The sequence below is a fragment of the Carcharhinus amblyrhynchos genome, chromosome 1, assembly GCF_965287045.1.
Source record: "Carcharhinus amblyrhynchos chromosome 1, sCarAmb.v2.hapA, whole genome shotgun sequence".
NCBI classification, from domain to species: Eukaryota; Metazoa; Chordata; class Chondrichthyes; order Carcharhiniformes; family Carcharhinidae; genus Carcharhinus; species Carcharhinus amblyrhynchos.
The window spans coordinates 172429898-172449791 of NC_137324.1; the positions used below are offsets into that span (position 1 = coordinate 172429898).

The 19894-nt window shown below is 43.1% G+C and overlaps 1 protein-coding gene across 4 annotated transcripts in view; it reads left to right on the forward strand.

Moving 5' to 3' along the window:
- The first annotated feature begins 1313 nt into the window (after nt 1-1313).
- Nucleotides 1314-19894, forward strand: part of ccser1 (coiled-coil serine-rich protein 1) — a 1158875-nt gene continuing 1140294 nt past the window's right edge. For 3 of the 4 annotated variants that reach the window (XM_080195582.1, XM_080195612.1, XM_080195603.1), the window contains exon 1: nt 1314-1455. The gene's annotated coding sequence lies outside the window, so the exon portion shown is untranslated. Of the gene's footprint in view, nt 1460-19894 lie in introns of all 4 variants that reach the window. The other variant, XM_080195592.1, reaches the window with a different exon arrangement.

Here is a 19894-nt window from a genome sequence, read left to right on the forward strand (position 1 = left end):
TCTGTTTGTGTATCTATCTATCTGTGTGCATGTGTGTTTATGTATCTGTGTGCATCTAACCTGTGTGTGTGTGTCTGTGCCGCTATCTGTATTTGGTCCATTTATATATCTGTTTGCAAATCTATCCACTTGTGAGTCCATTTATGTATCAACATGTGTGTATCTCTTTATCTATCTGTGTGCATGTGTCCCTGTTCATGAACCTGTGTGTGTGTTTCTGTTTATGAATCAATCTGTGTGTGTGTGTGCTTGTTTTTGTATCTAAGTGTTTGTGTCTGCTTGTGCACCTGTGTGAATCTGTTTGTGTACCTATTCATGTCTATGTATCTGCATGTTTATGTGTATATATATCTGCATTCTTATATCTCTATCTGTGTATGCCTATGTGTCTGTTTGTGTATCTATGTGTATCTGTGTATCTATCTGCATGTGTATAGTTAGATATCTATATGTGTGTGTCTGCATGTGTTTGCATGTCTGTATGTGTGCCTGTTTGTTTACATATCTACCTCTGTGCATCTGTTTGTGTACCAATACAAATAGATACACAGATGGATATATAGTTAGACAGATAGACATACAAGCAGGCACACGTGTATATATGCAAACAACCCCACACACAGTTGCACAACCAGACACACACATACATAAACAGACACACAGGCACACACACTCCTATCTATGTGTGTGCATTAATGTATCTATATATGTGCTTGTCTATCTGTGTATATGTCTGTGTGTCTGTTTATGTCTAGCTGTGTGCATCTGTTTGCGTATATACCAATCTGTATGTGTACATCTGTTTATCAGTGTCTGTGTTTGTACATTTGCGTGTGTGTCCATTTGTGTATCTGTGTGTGTGTGACTATTTGTACCTCTGTGTGTTTGTGTTTATGTATCTATCTGAGTGTATCTGGTTCTGCAACTGTGTGTGTTTGTTTGCATATATATGCGTGTGCCTACTTGTAAATCTATCTGTCTATGTATTTATCTATGTATCTCTCTATCCCTCTATCCATGTGTGTTTGATTGTGTATCTGTGTGTGTTTATATCCCTATCTGTGTATTGTTTCTGTATCTGTGTGTGTCTATCTACCTTTGTGTATCTGTGTGCTAATGTCTATCTGTGTGCGTTTGTGTATCTATCTGTTTGTGCATCTGTGTGTCTGTATATCTGTTTGTGTCTCAGGTAAGTGAATTTAGTATTAGATTGCTCTAGGACCCGGGAGAAGCTCTGTGCGCTGGCTGTACGCTGTGCGCGTCAATGATTGAATATATACGGAAGAGGAGGAGGCGGAGGTTGCAGCCACTCAGTGAGGTACAAAGAACTGGGCATTCACCTTTAAATCCGACCATTTAAAAATACACTTCCCACTCCCGGCTCTGGTTCTAATGGATACAATCTTCTACCTGAGCACAGAGGCGGACATCAGCCAGCGGGCTTAAGCTGACAAGGCAGGTAACAGGAGCAATTCTCAACATGTTTGTCTCTCTCTCCCTCTCTCCTTCCCCTTGCTTGCTGCGTACGTTTATCCAGTAAGTGTCAGGTGGCGCAGAGACAGGCTGGATCTGTGTTTATCTGGAACACACAGACAGGCCCCATTCCTGGGAGAGGTGGGGGGGGGGGGGAAACAAGATACCCCCTCTTTCAACAGATAAATAAGAAGCAGGACCTTGCAGAGGTGCAAGACTTTCACGGGGCGGGTTTGTCACACGCTGTTAGCGTTGAAGAATGAGGATAAAATTGTATCACTGACTCTCCACAATAAGATATGTATCCACATTGGGTCCCGGCTGAGAGGAGAGCGCAAGCGCGGGCTGCATACCATGCACATACTGAAGGTGGGATGGAAATGTATTGTAGTTAATTTCATGTGTATAATGTTCATTTCACAACAGATCCGCTTGTCTCTTGTTACTTACCCCGCGCCACCACAGAGGGGGGAAGGGGATAACATGGGCATTGCTTGAATTATACGTTTGGAAGTCTGGAGGCAGGGGTTGTTTGTGCACCTTGTTGTCCCATATCCAAATTCATGCATATGTCAGCATCAGATAGGACGTGTTTGGATGTTGCTGCGGCAAGCTGGACGCACTGTGTTTAACTCGCAAAAATCTCGTCTTGTGTGTTCCTCCAGCCCTCTTGTCACAAATGGTCAACAGGCTTAAGTGAGCAGCTGCTGTTTTGAATGCATTTTCGCAATTGTCACCTTCAAGATCAGCAGTGGATGTGTCAGCAGGCACCTGATCAGGCGCTGTTTCCTTAACTGAACAGTAGTTGGTCCTGATTGTTAAATATAGAGATATTGGGGACATAGATTGAGTATTGAACCGGCTGTTTTTTTATAGTTGCACTTCCTTTCAGGGCTGAACATTCCTGCAACAAAGTTTATATATTTGAACAACTGCAGTTTGTCCTCGTTCTAGGATATCCGAGCAAAATGTAATCTCTTAGTATTTTGTTTCATTGTCACTGTACGACTTTTCACAGCAGGAACACAGAATATTGTAGCTTATGGGGTTGCAGGATCGGCAACATTTAATAGCACATTTGTGACTATTGCAACTGTCACAATCTGAAGAGGACTTATGGGTGCTGTGAATCCAGTGATCATCTGAATGTGCCCCTGTGTGTGTGTGAAATAATCACCATCGTCTGTGGGCGAGGGGTGTAGCAGTTTCTATTTGTGTCGTTCGCCTGTCAGCTGGTGTGGAACCCCCACACAATTTGAGTTTTTCTTTCGGTGTGTGTTTTGATTTGATTTATTATTGCCACGTGTATTGGGATACAGTGACAAGTATTGTTTCTTGCGTGTTACACAGACAAAGCACACCGTTCAGAGAGTAGATAGGGGAGAAGGAAAGGAGAGAGTGCAGAATGTAGTGTTACAGTCATAGCTGGGATGTCAGATCAACTTTCTCTGTATCCTCCAAGACATCTTGACCACTGCACTGCGTTGGGCTGTTGCTGTTTGCACGTGGGAGGAAACCCAACACTGCGATTCTCTCGCAGCCCGTATCACTTGTACTGGGGCCGAGTGCTCGCTGTACAGCCCTTTAGTCTTGTCACTGATGAGGTTAAGTGTCTGGAACTAATGGATTGTCAAAGATTATGATTACACCACCTTAACCAGGGGACATAAACAACACACCTCATTCTTGGTGACAAGATCTGGCATTTTCTGTATGCACAGCACCCTGGTAGGAAAGGCGTTTGGGATCAAAGATCAGAGTGGCACTGGTATAACCTTTCTATCCGGAAGTAGGACTGGCTCTCTCTCTCTCTCCTTTTATTTGAAGAGCTTGGTGATGCAGGGTGGCATCGTGCTGAACTCCCTGCGTTAATTTGCTGACCATGCAGGGGAATGTAGTGGCGGTGGTGGTGGGGAAACCACCTACACGGGCTCCCCCCCCCCCGCCCCCCGCCAAAGCATCCAGGAGTAGGGATGGGCACATTTTTAAAACATGAATTATGTCCCCTAGCCCAGATTATGGTGCGTTTTACTCTTCTGTAATGTACACCGTGGTTTTTTTTATATTTTTAAATAAAATGCCGGAAGAGTGTGCTGCTTAAAAAAGCTCCTTTTGACTTGCGGATCGCACTATGATCTAGGGACATATTCCCAACTCAGTCAGATTAAAGCGGATGGGTTGACATGGTTGTGACTAATCGTGTTGTTTCAGCTAATGTGACCTGACGTGAATACCTAGGTTGGAAAACGTCTTTCAAGAAGAGACACATATAACTCCTTGTTGCATTACCTTGAGTTTGGAAAGTTCAGGGATGACCCACTACGTTTTGTTCCAACTGGGGGGAGAAGCAAGAAAGGCGGCCTCTTGTACTGATTGGTTTTAATAGAACAAATAGTATGACAATCTGAAATACATCTTTGGAATGAGGTTACTGTCAAGCAGAGGCTCCCAGCCATCAATAGCAACCGGCAGCCCTGAATTCAGAAGGTTCACGTTTATCACTATTCCTGATCTTTTACCTCCAATTGGCATCATTGAAGGAGGGCATTCGCTCCATCCTCACTGTGCTGGCTCCTCGAAAGAGCCCGCCAATCTGTCCCACTCCCTTGGCCCTTTCCCCAGTGTACACCGTCCTCTTCAAGTACTCAATTCCTTTTTGAAAGCTATTATTGAATCTGCCTTCCTTTTTCAGGCAGCCCCTTCTAGAGGTTAGCCTGGGAACCCCATCACACACACACACACACACACACACACACACATACACACACTCCTTGGTCCACTATTTTAAAATGTAAGGCTGATGTTGAAAATATAAACAGAAGTGAACATGATAATATCTCATTCTTAGGAAGGGTGGAGTGCTTTTTTTTTAAAAAACAACCTTCTTTAACAAGTGGATTAAGCGTTGGTATTTCTCTAACTGATTTGACTGGAAGCATTTAGATATCAGACTGTCAGGAGTCCCTTGGACCTTGGGTGAGTTAACACAGCACACTGTCCCTTCCCAAGGCGGGTGCATTTCGCTACTTCCAGAGATCTGATGCAACCAGACATGTCCCATTTCAATATCTGTTCCAGAGGGCGATATACAATATATATATGTGTGTGTGTGTGGCAGGAGTGTGTGTGCCTCTTTAAAAGAGGCAGGGAGTGTCTGCACCCCAGGCAATGATCACTATCGGGTGGCAACATGGGTTTTATATAGTCCCAGGATCAGACTGAATCGGGTAGAGGACTCCGGTCCCTTTCCAGCGGGGCATTGCAGCCAGGTTATCAGCTGCTGAATTTCCAGCATCTGCCTGCCTGGCTTTCGGAATTTATTCATTCCTGCAGTTGAATTTATTTATTTATTTTTGCTCGTGTGCTTTTTTTTTGGCAACCCATCTCCTCCGCCAGCCAAAACACGTTAGTCATAAAGCGATGACTATGTCTCTTGTAGCCTGATGGTGAATGGGCTCTGCACGCAAGGATGCGGTGCTATTTTTTTTGCCATTGATGCAGTGTCTCTGTCTATACGGGGTACTTACTCCGGCAAGCTCTATTATGTGGCAGTGCCCCGGAATGAGACCGAGACACGCCACACCCGGACTAGACAAACCCTATATGCAGCAGCAGGATGGAAATCCCCCCTCCTACGGATTAAAAGGACCTTTTTCTTTTCGCTTGTCCTGCCCTCAGAACTGACACAGCTCAAGGGCTCAAACCAGCAGTGTAGGTTTGAGCATTGACAGTTGCACAGAGAATCCCACAGACCCACGCCGGCTAGACTTAAATCTTTTCTTCTAACATCACAGGGACGTTTAAGGACGTTCACTGGTGTCCGTATTGGCTTCACTTGAGTATCGATCAGGTAGATTGCGGTGAATGCAATACAGAGAGCCAGTACTTTCAACTCCTTCCCCTATCAATTACTGGCCACCTCTCATTATTGAAAGCAATCTTGAACTTGTCAGGAATTGGATGTCCTGTAATCTTTTTCCCCCCTATCCAAAATTTGTAAACACCAATCAGTCTCTGATTTACCTTTTGTTGGGTTGGAACCCAATACATTTTTATTTGTTAGTGCCATGAGTAGGCTTACATTAACATTGCAATGAAGCTACTATGAAAATCCCCTGGCACCTGTTCGGGTACGCTGAGGGAGAATTTAGCACGGCCAATGAACCTAACCAGCACGTCTTTTGGACTGTGGGAGACGACCGGGATTACCCAAAGGAAACCCAAGCAGACACGGGGAGAATGTGCAGACTCAGCACAAACAGTGACCCAAGCTGGGAATTGAACCCAGGTCCTGGCCGCTGTGAGGCAGCAATGCTAATCACCGTGCCACCCCACTAGTCCATGTATGTTAAATATTCACTGTAGAGTCTCTTTTGGATAATGTTAAGTTGCTTCTTTCCTGCCTGCAGGTAACCATTCTATCAACCCTGACCTCTATTTTGTATTCATTCATGGAATGCGAACATTTCCAGCAAGGTCAGCATTTATTGCCCATCCACAATTGTCCTTGAGAATGTGGCAGTGAACTCCCTTCTTGAACTTGGTGTAGTGAAGTTGCTCCTACAGTGATGTTAGGGAGGGGATTCTGGGATTTTGACCAAGGGACAGTGAAGGAACAATATGTTCCCAAATCAGGATGGTGTATAACTTGGAGGGAGGCTTGCAGGCAGTGGTGTTTCCATGTTCCTTACTTGTATACAGCATTGTATGACATTATAACATTGTGAAAAATCTTTCCAGAAAAGCCAGGCCACTTCACTTAATCCATGACTATTTTATCTCTGATTATGTTTGATTTATTATTGTCACATGTAATGATATACAGTGGAAAGTATTGTTTCTTGCAAGCTATACAGACAAAGCATGCCATTCACAGAGAAGGAAAGGAAAGGAGAGGGTACAGAATGAAGTGTTAGTCATAGCTAGGCTGTAGAGAAAGATCAGCTTAGTGCGAGTTAGGTCCATTCAAAAGTCTGATGCAGCAGGGAAAAAGCTGTATTTGAGTCGATTGGTATGTGACCCCAGACTCTTTGTATCTTTTTCCCAACAAAAGAAGGTGGAAAAGAGAATGTCCAGGGTGAGCGGAGTCCTTGATCACGCTGGCTGATTTTCCGAGGCAGTGGAAAGTGTAGGCGGAGTCACTGAATGGAAGGCTGGTTTGCGTGATGGGCTAGGCTTCGTTCATGACCCTTTATAGTTTGTTGTAGTCTTTGACAAAGCAGGAACCATATCAAGCTGTGGTACATCCAAAAAGGATGCTTTCCATGATGCATCTATATAAATTGGTGAGAATCACTATCCAATTGTATAACTCTAGTGTACATTTAAGAAATGTGTTCTTTTTAATTTATGTTCTTTGCAGCTATAAGCAGCTTTGTTTTTCTTTGATGCTGGACTGTCTGCTAGAAGTCCTTTTATTGCTGCTTCAGTGGTTTAAATGTGGTACCTGTTTATTTTTACTTTGGGCCTCAGGTTCTTTCTGGGATTTGTTAATGGATGGGAGGTCGGTTTGCGTGATGAACTGGGCTTCATTCACAACCTTTTATAGTTTCTTGCGGTCTTGGGCAGAACAAGAGTCATACCAAGCTGTGATACAACCAGAAAGGATACTTTCTATGGTGCATCTGTAAACTTGCATAAGAATAGGAGTAGCACATTTGGTTGGTAGATCTTTATTTTTCATTTTGTTTTGACTTTTTAGTTTCAATTCCCTTCTATTGTATTCCTATGTTCACACTTTGCTTCTGTTTCTGTGGTTTTCTGCACATGCTGAGTTCCTACAAATCTGCAAAGACATTTTTCTTCTGGATTTATTTTGAATCATTAGCTTATTTTGAATTCTAATACTCTGTGCCCTCATTGTACATATTTTAAAACCTAAGGTTCAAAGAAGTAATACAGTCCTGCTAAATACAATTATGATTTAAAAAGAGCAATCAATGCCAACATGTTTTGTAAAGTATATTACCCTTCAGTATTGAATAGTTGACATGAATTATTGTCTTGTATACGGTGTAAATTGCTCACACTATTTTTAAGTCTGGTGAAGAGAAGTGTGTATATAGTATTACAGGGATGGGCAATAAATGTTGGCCAGCCAGCGATGTCCATGCCCCACTGAACAGAAAAAAAACATTGACTGAAGACACCAGTTACATGGCTCAATGACCAGAAGAAGGGAGATGGATTGAATGTAAAGGGATCTGGATCAATTAGGCAAATACGCTCAATAATGGATTGATTTTTGAAGTAAGGTAATGTACACTGGGCAATAAAAAAAGGTGTGTTTGATGGTGGAACAATCATTAGCCAAGACAGACAATAGTAAGAATTTGGATGTGATCGTTGACCATTTGTTGAATATATCCAGCTGTCATCGTCGCAAAGATTGCCTGCTTCTCCCTCTTTAATACCCCTGGCTGAATTGCTGCTGAATCCCTCACCCCACCATCCATTCTTTGTTCTCTCCTGGGTTTGAATACTCCAATCTCACAAAAGAACAAAGAACAACCCAGCACGGGAAACAGGCCCTTTGGCCCAACGAGCCCGCGCTGCCGCATCACCCTACACCTATTCTACCCTGCGTTTCTACGAATGGAACCCCTAACTTAGCCAGATTCAGGGGAGAATAGTGTCAATTTGACAATGGACAGTCTTCTCCTGGACAGCTTCCCTACTTGCATGTTTCATGAACATCGACTCATTCAAAACTTCTGTCTGTTTCACAATGTGCATCATTTCGTATGAGGAGAGATTGAGTTGGTTATGATTGTATTCACTGGAGTTCAGAAGAACGAGGGATGGATCTCGTAGAAATCTATAAAATTCTAACAGGACTAGACAAGGTAGATGCAAGAAAGATGTTCCTGATGGAGGGGATGTCCAGAACCAGAGGTTAAGGTCTGAGGATAATGGGTAGACTGTTTAGGACAGAAGTGCAGAGAAATGTCTTGACTTAGAGTGGTCAGCCTGTGGAATTCGTTACCACAGGAATTAGTTGAATGTTTTCAAGAAGCAATTAGATATAGCACTTGAGGCGAAGGGGATCAAGAAATATGGGGGGGAAGGTGGGATCAGGCTGTTCAATTGGATGATCATAATGAATAGTGGAGCAGGCTCGAAGGGCTGAATAGGTTCCTCCTGGTCCTAGTTTTTGTTTCAGCTCCTACACTCAGTTTCTGCAAATTTCTCACAGCTCAGGTAAAAGTAGAAAGGTAGAGCTGAGCAGGAATGTTGATGTCTTGCGATAAATAAAACGTTTGGTAATACAAGCAAGAAATCTGAGGCTTGGAGAAGGTGTAGAATCTTAGAACAGTGTAACCTGGTAAATTTAAACTACAAGACAAAAATCACTGGCAAGTCATTTTAGGGGCGTTTGATGTTTTGTTTCTTCACATCTTGAGAATTAAAATATCTCTGAAAGATTGACAGGCCATGAGGGAGATTATTGTAATTATGTGATTGATTTCTTTCCTGCTACATTTCACAGCAATTGTCAGAGTAATGGAGATAGAGATAGATGGGCCGTATCTGAAAGGAGGTCAAAGGCTATGGGGAAAAGGCAGGAGAATATCAGGAACATGTCAGCCCTGATCGAATGGGATAGCAGACTCAATAGGCCGCATGGCCTAATTCTGTTCCTATGTCTTATGAAACAGGTCAGGTCTTTCACTCTTTTATAGACCAATGAGTTGGTGCTAACTTTTTAATTTCATTTGTCAAAGGTATTTGAGTATTTTCAAAAGCATGAACAAAATGAGAACTGAAACCAGAGCTGTACATTGGGTCAAATGCATTTCACTGCAATGTATTTTATCCATCAAGAGAAAAAAAATTCAAGCCCCACTCCTCAGACAATTGTTTCTTAAGCTATTCTTGAGATAAAAATATTTTGAGAGGCAGTTGCAGATGGAATTCTACAATGCAAAAGTGCAGCGATTAGATGCAGATGTTGAATTTGGCTATTTCACCTTCAACTGCAGAGTGCAAAAGAGTATGTGGGGTTACATGATAAAGTGCCAATTGTTTAAAGTTTATTTATTAGTGTCACAAGTAGGCTTACATTAACACTTCAATGAAGTTACTGTGAAAGTCCCCTAGTCGCCGCACTCTGGCGCCTGTTTGGGTACACCTGAGGAAGAATTTAGTATGATCGATGCATCTAACCAGCTTGTCTTTTGGACTGTTAGAGGAAATCGGAGCACCTGGAGACACAGGGAGAATGTGCAGACTTTGCGTAGACAGTGACCCAAGCCAGGAATTGAATCCAGGTCCCTGGTGTTGGGGAGGCAGCAATGCTAACCACTCTGTCACCAAGGTTCTGTCAGGTTAACAAAACTATTTACCATGAAGTTGGTCCCTGGTGAACCATGGTTTTCTGTGATAAAACTGTAGTGGCCTCTTCCCAACTTATAGCAGAGGTCTTAAAGGCTGCTGTAATGAATTGAAGCTTAGAGCCAGAGTAAAAGTGGGAAGGCCATGGAATCCGTCAAAGATTTCTCATTGTTGTTGTGGCCTCAATTTATCTTGCATTGAAATCCACTCCCAACATTCCAGCGAAGAATTGTCTGACAGATGCACTGATGTTTCCTTTTTCAATAATGCGTTGCCTCCTTGTTGTACTGGTTAGCCATGAAGAACCCTGTTGGATTTGGATTTGCATTTCCAGTATTGCTCACTGTCTTGCACGCCTGAGCTTGGTTTTACTGACATTCTACTTTTCATGCCGATTTCAAATGATGCAGATCAAGACAGCCAACATCTGAGGTCCCTGAAGCTCTTGTGGAGTTCAGACATGGGATTTGAATTCAACACTTGGCAGTTAAATATTGTACACTGATGCTTGCACACAGAACTTTCCATTAAAAATAAACCCCCTCAGTTTAAGTTTTCATGGGTTTTGACTGTTTCAACAACTACAAATAAATATTTTCCATATAGATGCCTTTTATGGCCTTGAAACAAGACAATTTCTCCTGCAGATTAAGTTGCATGTAGATGATGATGAAATGCGTATAATTTATACGTAAGTTGACTTTTCACCAGTGCTCATTATGGGTTTATTGGGGAAGAATAGCCTCCTCTTCTGTAATGATTCTGTAGCATGGATGTATAAGCTTGTGGGGTTACATGATAAATCTGGGTAAGAGTTGGTGCAGGCTGAATGGCCTCCTTCTACACTCTCAGGATTCTTTAATGATTCTATGATATCAGATAGTGACTCTGTCCTTGCTGTCTATGAGAAAGGACCATTGATTTAAATTGCTCTCAGAAGTCAAATTTCAGTTTCTGTAAATAAGATCCTAGGATTTCGATTCATTCTTTGGATGATATTCTGCCTGATTTTTCTAATTGGAATTGTTGGCTGTTTTGAATAAGTGGGATTCTGTTTCTAATGAAGGGCTTTGGGATTTTCACCAGAGTTTTATGAATCAGGTTCCATGAACCTTCCCCATTTTTTCTGGGCAAGATTTAAATCAGTAACCGTGGCTGTGCGGTTTATATCTTTGTCTTTATTTTGTGCAGTAAAGGCCAGGGATGTCATTTCAAAGAAACGAAAAATGTTTCCATTTCAGTCATTCCGTATTGTCATCGCATCACGCTCTCTGGGCAAGTATTGTCTGGCAGACAGTCCAAAGTTAAGGTTGCCCTACACTGCCCCAACCTCAGTTAGCCCTCCTGCTATGCCCATGTGAAATCTCTGCCCCCACAATCCCACCAGTCATTGATTATTAACAAATGAGAAGTCTTAAGCTAAGATCTTGCAGCCAAGGGTAATTAGATTGAAATGCCAGAACTTTGACTTTGTTATGTCTATCGTTATAAGGCCATTAGGTGCTTACTTTACAAAGAACAGTACAGCACAGGAACAGACCCTTCTGCACATGGTGCCTGCACTGACATAATGCCTTTCTAAACGAAAGATCTTTCACCTCTACGTGGTCCATATCTCCCTCTATTCCCTGCCCATTCATGTGTCTGACAAGATCCCTCTTAAACGTTGCTATTCTACCTGTTTCTACCACCTCCTCTGGCAATGCATTCCAGGAACTTACTGTTAATCTAGAAGGAACTCTTCCAGGGTAGACACTAAAAATATATTAAAACTTACTCCCAACTTATAAATCAAAGGTTCAATAAATAAAACTTATTTCTCCAATCTTGAGGCCTCACCCTGGGCCACTCCCAACATGTTCTAATTTATACTGCGTCAGCTGATCATTACATCATTCTGTCATTGGATACATGGTTTACTGGGTCAGCTGACCCTTACAGCTCGTTACCATTGGTCACATTACAACACACCCAATGTGATCACTGGTTACGTTCCAGCACCACCTTCTGTGGAAAAACAAAAATCTCTTTTCGCTTCTCCTTTAAACTTTTCCCCTTTTTACTTTAAATCTTTGTCCCCTATTAATCGACATTAATAATTGGTGAAAAAAGACTATCCACGCCTCTTATAATTTTGTAGACTTGTATCGGATCTCCCCTGAGCCTCCAACGTTCAAACGAAAACAAATCAATTGATTTATAGCAGTGATTTTTTTTTCAGAATCTTTCTCGGTGGGGATCAGACAGACCCCTTGTAAATATTTACAGTCACTTTAAACTCCTGAAAAGACCCAGATGTATTGCTAGTTATGCAAATTGAAGTTAATGTTGTTGGAAAAAGTGTTTTTTTAAAATAAAAATGTAGTAACCAGTACCTGTAGACTTGTAAATTTAAAACAAAACATAGACTTTTTTCCTCAAAATATGCTTTATTCATAAATCTGTGAGAACATTACAATCGGTCCAAAATGACCATCACACAAAAAGCAATAATATTCAGGTTCTTTACTTGCAACAAGTAACATTCTGAGATGCTTGAATACAGTCAAAGAAACGTTTCAGACATTTTACGTTGGTCTCACAAATAGAACATAGAACAGAGAAAAAACAGGCCCTTTGGCCCACAAGTTGCACCGAACATGTTCCTACCTACTAGGCTTACCTATAACCCTCTATCTCACCAAGTCCATTGTACTTATCCAAAAGTCTCTCAAAAGACCCTATTGAATCTGCCTCCATCATCACTGCTGGCAGCCGATTCCAAACACCCACCATCCTCTGAGTGAAAAACTTACCCCTGACATCTCCTGTGTGCCTACTCCCTAAACCTGTGTCCTTTTGTGGCAGCCGTTTCAGCCCTGAGTAAAAGCCTCTGAGAATCCACTCGATCAATACCTCTCAACATCTCATACACTTCTATCAGGTCACCTCTCATCCTTCATCTCTCTACGGAGAAAAGACTGAACTCTATCAACCTATCCTCATAAGGCATGCCACCTAATCCAGGCAACATCCTTGTAAATCTCCTCTGCACCCTTTCAATGGCTTCCACATCCTTTCTGTAATGAAGCAACCAGAACTGAACACAGTACTCCAAGTGGGGTCTGACCAGAGTCTTATACAGCTGCAAATAAATGTTGCAAAGTTACTTTAATGGTTGTCTATGTTGAATAAGTTGCTCTCTGAGGTGCTTCAGTGCAGCTGAAATACATGCAATATTCACTGTGTATATTCAATGAGTTACTCCGCCCGAAGAGGCTCTGCACCCTTTGGTTCACTGTGCTTGAAAGATCTTAGACTGACCTGCCCCAAAGCTTTAGGGCATCCCTCAGCACGTAACCCTGGGCTTTGGAATGTGGTAGTCTACCACACTCAGTCGGGGCCGACTCCTTGCACTGGAAGAACAACAAGCTATGGGCAGACCAAAGAGCATCCTTCACCGAGTTGCTGCTTCTGTCACAACATTTGATGTTTATCTCGGAGCGTGTCCCTGGGAACAGTCTGTAGAGCGCAGAGTCCTGCGTTACGGAGCCGTTTGGAATGAACTCTGATTTAAAAATGACCTTGTCCAGATCTTTATTGCACAGACGTGTTTCACAAGGAAGTGGACAACAGCCTCTTCCCAGCACAGTCACCTAGAGGGCAACATGCAGAAAAGGCATGGACTTGGAGGTACCTTGGAATCGCCACAGATTTGTGTATTAGGATTCCAGTAGGAAAACCCATGCTTCAGAGTGGGGATTCCCAGCCTGTTGGCTCAGTGAGCTGAGTCTGTGTGCGCCACAACAGTAGGCTGTGTCTGATGCGAGAACACTTCCGAGCAAGGGTGAATGATGACTTGCACGTTATTGATGAATTGCTCACATTTCAAAAACACATTAGCTGTTTGTTACAGGAATAAATTCTGCTTATTAGCATCCTGGGTTTATTGCATCTCTGTTCCACCTCTGTGAAGCAACATCCTGTGCTGCTCTGAGTGATTTGGAAATGAAATACTCTCCGCCAGCGCTCTAATTGAAAACATATTGGCTGTTATGGAGCCGACTAACAATCGTAAATATTTTATACTTAAAATGAGTTAATAGTCCAAGAAAATGTGAGCTGTCAAATACCTCACTTTAACTAAATCAGATTTCTTTTTAGCAGTTTTATGCAAGTTTCGTAGACAATCCAGCTGTTTTATGGTACTGGTGTGTCTCTATCTATTGATATGTATTCATATTCCTCTTGTCAGATTTCGTATGTCAGCTTTTTACATTATTGATTTCTCGTTCCACATTTATAATGGTCAGTATCAATGTACACACATGACTCTGTACAATCTGGCCACTCGGTTCTTAACTCAACTCAAATTTCCTCGCATTAAATTCCAGATTGATTATCAGCCTGTAAATCCTTTCAGTACGTCAGATTGCAGGCAGTAGGATTGGGGGAAGTTTGCGAGTCAGCCATACTGTAAAAAGCAACGGCAAGCCACTGTATTACTTTGACAAATGAACAGAGAAAATTACAGCACAGGAACAGGCCCTTCGGCCCTCCAAGCCTGCACCAACCATGCTGCCCAACTGACCTAAAATCTCCTACCCTTCCAGGGAGCATATCTCTCTATTCCCATCCTATCCATGTATTTGTCCAATCGCCCCTTAAAACCCACTATCGTATCTGCTTCCACCAATTCTCCTGGCAGTGAGTTCCAGGCACCCACCACCCTCTTGCTTCTCCTTTTAACCTTGCCCCTCTCACCTTAAACCTATGTCTACTAGTAATTGACTTTTCCATCCTGGGAAATAGCTTCTGGCTATCCATTCTGTCCATGCCCCTCATAACCTTGTAGACTTCTGTCAGGTCGCCCCTCAACCTTCATCATTCCAATGAGAACAAACCAAGTTTCTCCAACCTCTCCTCATAGCTATTGTCCTCCATACCAGGCAACATCCTGGTAAATCTTTTCTGTACCCTCTCCAAAGCCTCCACATCCTTCTGGTAGTGTGGTGGCCAGAATTGAACACTATATTCGAAGTGTGGCCGAACTAAGGTTCTATAAAGCTGCAACATGACTTGCCAATTTTTAAACTCAATGCCCCGGCCAATGAAGGCAGGCGTGCCATATGCCTTCTTGACTACCTTCGCCACCTTTTTGGGGGATCTTCTCACGTTAAAACTGATCTGGCAATGTTCAGTCATTCTATCAACTCAGCGTTGCTCTCTGGTTAGACAGGTAGAGCCCTAATCAGCGTCATCTAATTCGCTCTTAAATCATCTCTTATTTGTTCATTGTCACCCTACCCTCAGTGGGGCCTTTGGCACAGCCTTGTTTTTTTTCCCGCTTTTCTCCAAGCCTCCCTTAGTCCATGTATCAATGTTATTGACCCATCCGATTTCTCTTATTACACTCAATTTCTCCTTCTATTGTTATCAGGATAATGCCATTGCGTCTTTGTTTCCAATGTCTATACACTCTGTCTCTCGCACTCTCTAATTGGACTTAGCAACTCTCCCCGAACTTCTACTCTTGACCCACCCTCCGTTTATCTTTCTGTCCATCTGCCTGATTCTCAACTCTCCGTTAACGTTAAGTTGGCAGGATGGTTGGTCCTGTCGCCAATGTTAAAAGGCTTCAAATGAAGATTTAAAACATCCACTTTAAAAAAAAAAATCTGAAGGTGAAACAGTATCTGTTGGAAAAGATAACAGACCTGCCAGTGCCTTAAAAAGGGACAAGGTGGAGACCACCAGGGCTGGATGAGGAGGGGTCCCCAATGCAGGACTGATAAATTAAGAGAGTGTAGTGGGGTTAAGTTGAATTGTACACGAGCCAACTAGTGTTACACAAAGGCAGCAAGTGCACATAATCACCCATGAACAGACTGTAAACATACTTGGGAAGCAGTGAATCATGCTGGTGTAACGACAAAGACCCTCTCAGTCAGGCGACTGGAAAAGCATAACTTGGAAACTTAAGGAGCAGAATTCAGCCTTTATTTTCTGATTCTGGGCAGAGGCATTATCTGGTGTGGCACAAAGAGAACAATTCATCCGTTGGAAGTGCTTCAGACTAGAAGGCCAATGGATTTTAAATGAGGGGTACTTGTAAGGCCAAGTTGTGTTGATTCATGATGAGAAATGCAGTTTGCTTTTCTGTTGACATGTTTTTGCCCTTCTCTTATCCTTTGAGTGAACTGTCTCTCCGCTCGAATTGTTATTGCTGCACATTGGGAGCAGTCCTTTAAAGTTAAGGAAGCAGGCAATAAAATCAGAAAATGCGGGGGGGGTGGTGTGAAAATTCGATGAATGTGAAAGGAAACTGAGCAGAATGTGAACGAGAGACGATGACAGTAATTTGAAAACGGGTCTAAGGTCTAAAGCTGCAGAAGCCAGCGCATCAGGGCTGCCGAGTGCCTAGCAAGATGATGAACCAGTGTTTTGACATTTCGAGGGTGTTTTGTTGGGACAATGTTACTGTCCAAAAGTGGGAAGGTTGAAAGGGCGTGGGGAAGGATTAATACGTAATGAAATAACTCCTCAGAAGACGGTGTCCCTTCACCAGGTTCTCTCTTATTTACAAACTCTGTTCCACTCCTAGAGTGCTTCAGGTACAAGTCAGAATCAGGAGTGCCAGTGGGCCTGAACCTCTCATTTATATACGGGTGAGGCTCAATGTTTGGGATCATGATCTCAATCAGGGAGCTCATACTCCAAGGGGCCAACCTAATGGGCCTCGTTGAAGTCCTGTCACATGGAACTTGCCTGTGATTGAGTGGACATTCTGTGCTTGATCTCTTCAAAGTAGATGGAAGAGTAGTTGCGAGATGGTGCAAAGATGCTGGGAGGTGATAGCCTAGTGGTATTATTGCTGGACCACAAATCCAGAAACTCTGCTAATGTTCTGGGATCTGGGCTTGAATCCCACCTCAGCAGATGGCGGAATTTGAATTCAATTAAAAAATACTTGGAATTAAGAATATACTGACGACCATGAAACCATTGTTGGAAAAACCCATCTGGTTTACGTGCTCTTTACGGAAGGAAATCTGCCGTCCTTACCTGGTCTGGCCAACATGTGAGTCCAGAGCCACAACAATGTGGTTGACTCTCAATTACCATCTGAAATAGCCCAGCAAGTCACTCAATTCGCCACTTTCTCAAGGGCAAGTAGGGATTGGCAATAAATGCTGGCCAGCCGGCGACCGCCATGTCCCAGGAATGAATTTTTCACACTGTCCCTTGCACCATTTCAGGAGGTCCCGATATCCTTTGCAGTCAATGAGGTACTTGTGGTGCAGGAAATGTGATGGCCAATTTGCATACGTCAAGGTCCCACAAAGAAATGAAGTAATGGCCTAATTTTGAGGCACTGGTTGAGGGGAGGGGAGGGGGGGGGGAGGGTGCGGTAAATATTCACCAGGACATGGGGTACTTGCTGTTCTTCTTCGAATGTACCTCGGAATATTTTACTTTCAGCTGAGGGGGGCAGAGGGAGCCTCAATTTAATGGGAAAGGCTATGCCTTGGACACTGTTAATGTTGCATTGGAGTGTGAGCTGTGCCTTTGGAGTGGGATTTCAACTCCTAAAATTCCGACTAAGATCCCACTGTGAGTCTGTTACCTCAGGACCTGTTTTTGTTAAGGTTTTATCGCAGGGTACAATAGTTGGTGTGTAAAAAAAAAAAAATTAAATAGCAACTGACTGACATGGTTTTTGAATCACGTGCCAGAATGCCATGCGCAACAGATCCAACATTTTCATTCTCTCCAGATCTTGAGTGATGCAAAAATTACGATACAACTCTGCAATTACAGCTCAGCGATAATGGAACAAGGAGATTTCCAACCTTTTGGTATGGACGGCATTCAGATTTAGGTTCTCGAGGTGAAAGAGTGATGTTTTAAGTACAGTAATTATGTCATTCAGTTCCTTTTGACTATGTAAATCTGAATATGTTTCTCTAACTCCATAACGTCTGAGTAAAAGGTTAAAATTTGTGAGGGAGGGAGAGAGAAGGAAAGGCAGTGAGCTGGTTTTTGACTCCAGCGCTGATGCTTTTTCTTCAGTTTTGCTGTTTTACAACACGATTGTTTGCTTTTTTATTTTGTTTTGCTAACCTCATTTTAGAGCTACATTGAAGCATTGTATTAAATCTATATTTCTTCATTTAGTCTGTAACGGGAAATTAACTGAAACCGATGTGGAAGCAATTTGAGAGAATTGATCGACCGAGTGTCATTTCGTTGTAGCTTTTCAACTTCATCAGCACATCTCAAAAATATATGTTATGAGAAAAGGCCAGAGTTAAGTGAATAATTTTGCAAGAAAAATCATCTTCAGGGGAAATGGTTAGCAATTTGTTCTATTTACCACAGAATACAATAATTCACAGTTAACATTTTTCTTTCTTCATGGGTTGTGTGGGTGCCGCTGGCAAGGCCAGTATTTAGTGCCCATCTCTAGTTGGCTTTGAGGAGTTGGTGGCGAGCTCTCATCTTGAAGGCTTGGAAACACAACCACCAGGGCAGTTGTGAAGTTAGCAGTGTCTGCCTTTTGATCCTGCATAGTAGCAATGGCTTGGGTGGTAGGAGTTGGTTTTAAAGATCTAAATGAAGTAGATTTAGAGACACTATCTCTAAATCTACTTCATTTTCACGAAGAGACAGTGTCCGATCTCTTTGTGAAACTGCGGTGCTGTAAAGATAGAAGAGGTGCATGCATGGCTAGGCTAGGGGGGATGAAAATGGGAGGGGGGATGAGGATGGGAGGAGGGTCACGTTCACGTATTTGGTGGTGTAAATCTGTCCACCCAAACCTCTCCAAGCTGCTGTGGAGTGGTTAATATGTAGACTATAGATTGTTTATCCAGGGCTGGAATTTTACCACCGCGCGGGAATTGGAGTGGGCAAGGGGCGGACAATGGAAAGGCCTGTTTATCCAGGGAGGATTTTACATTTTCGGGACAAGGAAGGCCATAACATTCTGTCCTAGAAGTCTAATTAATAATAAATAATGAGGTGGGAGTATGTGATGTTCTGGACCTGATGAAATGCAAATCCCTTCTCTACTTGGGCTGACAAACCTGTTTTGTGAAGTGAGTTTGTTCGTCCCAACTTTATTCTCATGTGATCGCTGAGACTGACAATCTCCTCTAACAGCACCAATTTTGTCCTTGTCTTGGCTCATTGGTTGCTGAGTTCCTCCTCATGTGTTTTGTTACCTCTAGACTTGACAATTCTGGCTGTTCTCCCACGTTGTACCTCTTGTGAGCAAGAGGTCATCCCAAACTGCCCGTGTCTTAACTTGCACCAAATCCTGTTTCTCTATTACCCCCATGCTTGCTAACCAGGTTGAGTAACACCTTGATTTTAAAATTTTCATACGCATTTTCAAATCCCAACATGTTGGTGCCGCAGCGGTTAACACTACTGTCTCATAGAGCCAGGGATCCAGGTTCAATTCCAGTCTTGGGTGACGCTCCATGTGGAGTTTGCATGTTCTCCCCATGTCTGTGTGGGTTTTCTCCGGGTGCTCTGGTTTCCTCCCACAGTCCAAAAATGTTCAGGTTAAGTGGATTGGCCAATAATAAATTGCCGTTTAAGTTTATTTACCAGTGTCACGAGTAGGCTTATAATAACACAGTGCTTGTGTTACTGGGAAAATCCTCTCGTCACCATATTCCGGTGCCTGTTTGGGTACACCTGAGGGAGAATTTAGCATGGCCAATGCACCTAACCGGCGCAGGACACCTTTTGGACTGTGGGAGGAAACCGGGGCACCTGGAGGAAACCCGTGCAGACTCCGCACGGACAGTAATCCAAGCTGGCAATCGAACCTGTGTCCCTGGCACTGTGAGGCAGCACTGCTAACCACTGTGCCACAGTGTCACCTTAGTGTCCCAAGATGGGTAGGTTCGGGGGAGCAGCCATGGTAAATGTGTGGGGTTCCAGGGATAGGGCCGGGGAGGGGGTTTGGGTAAGATACTCTACCAGAGAGAGGGTGCAGACCCGATGGGCTGAATGGCCTCTTTCTGCACTGTCAGGATTCCATGTCTGTGTCCCTCCCTATATCTGAAATTTCATCCAGTCCAACAACTCTATG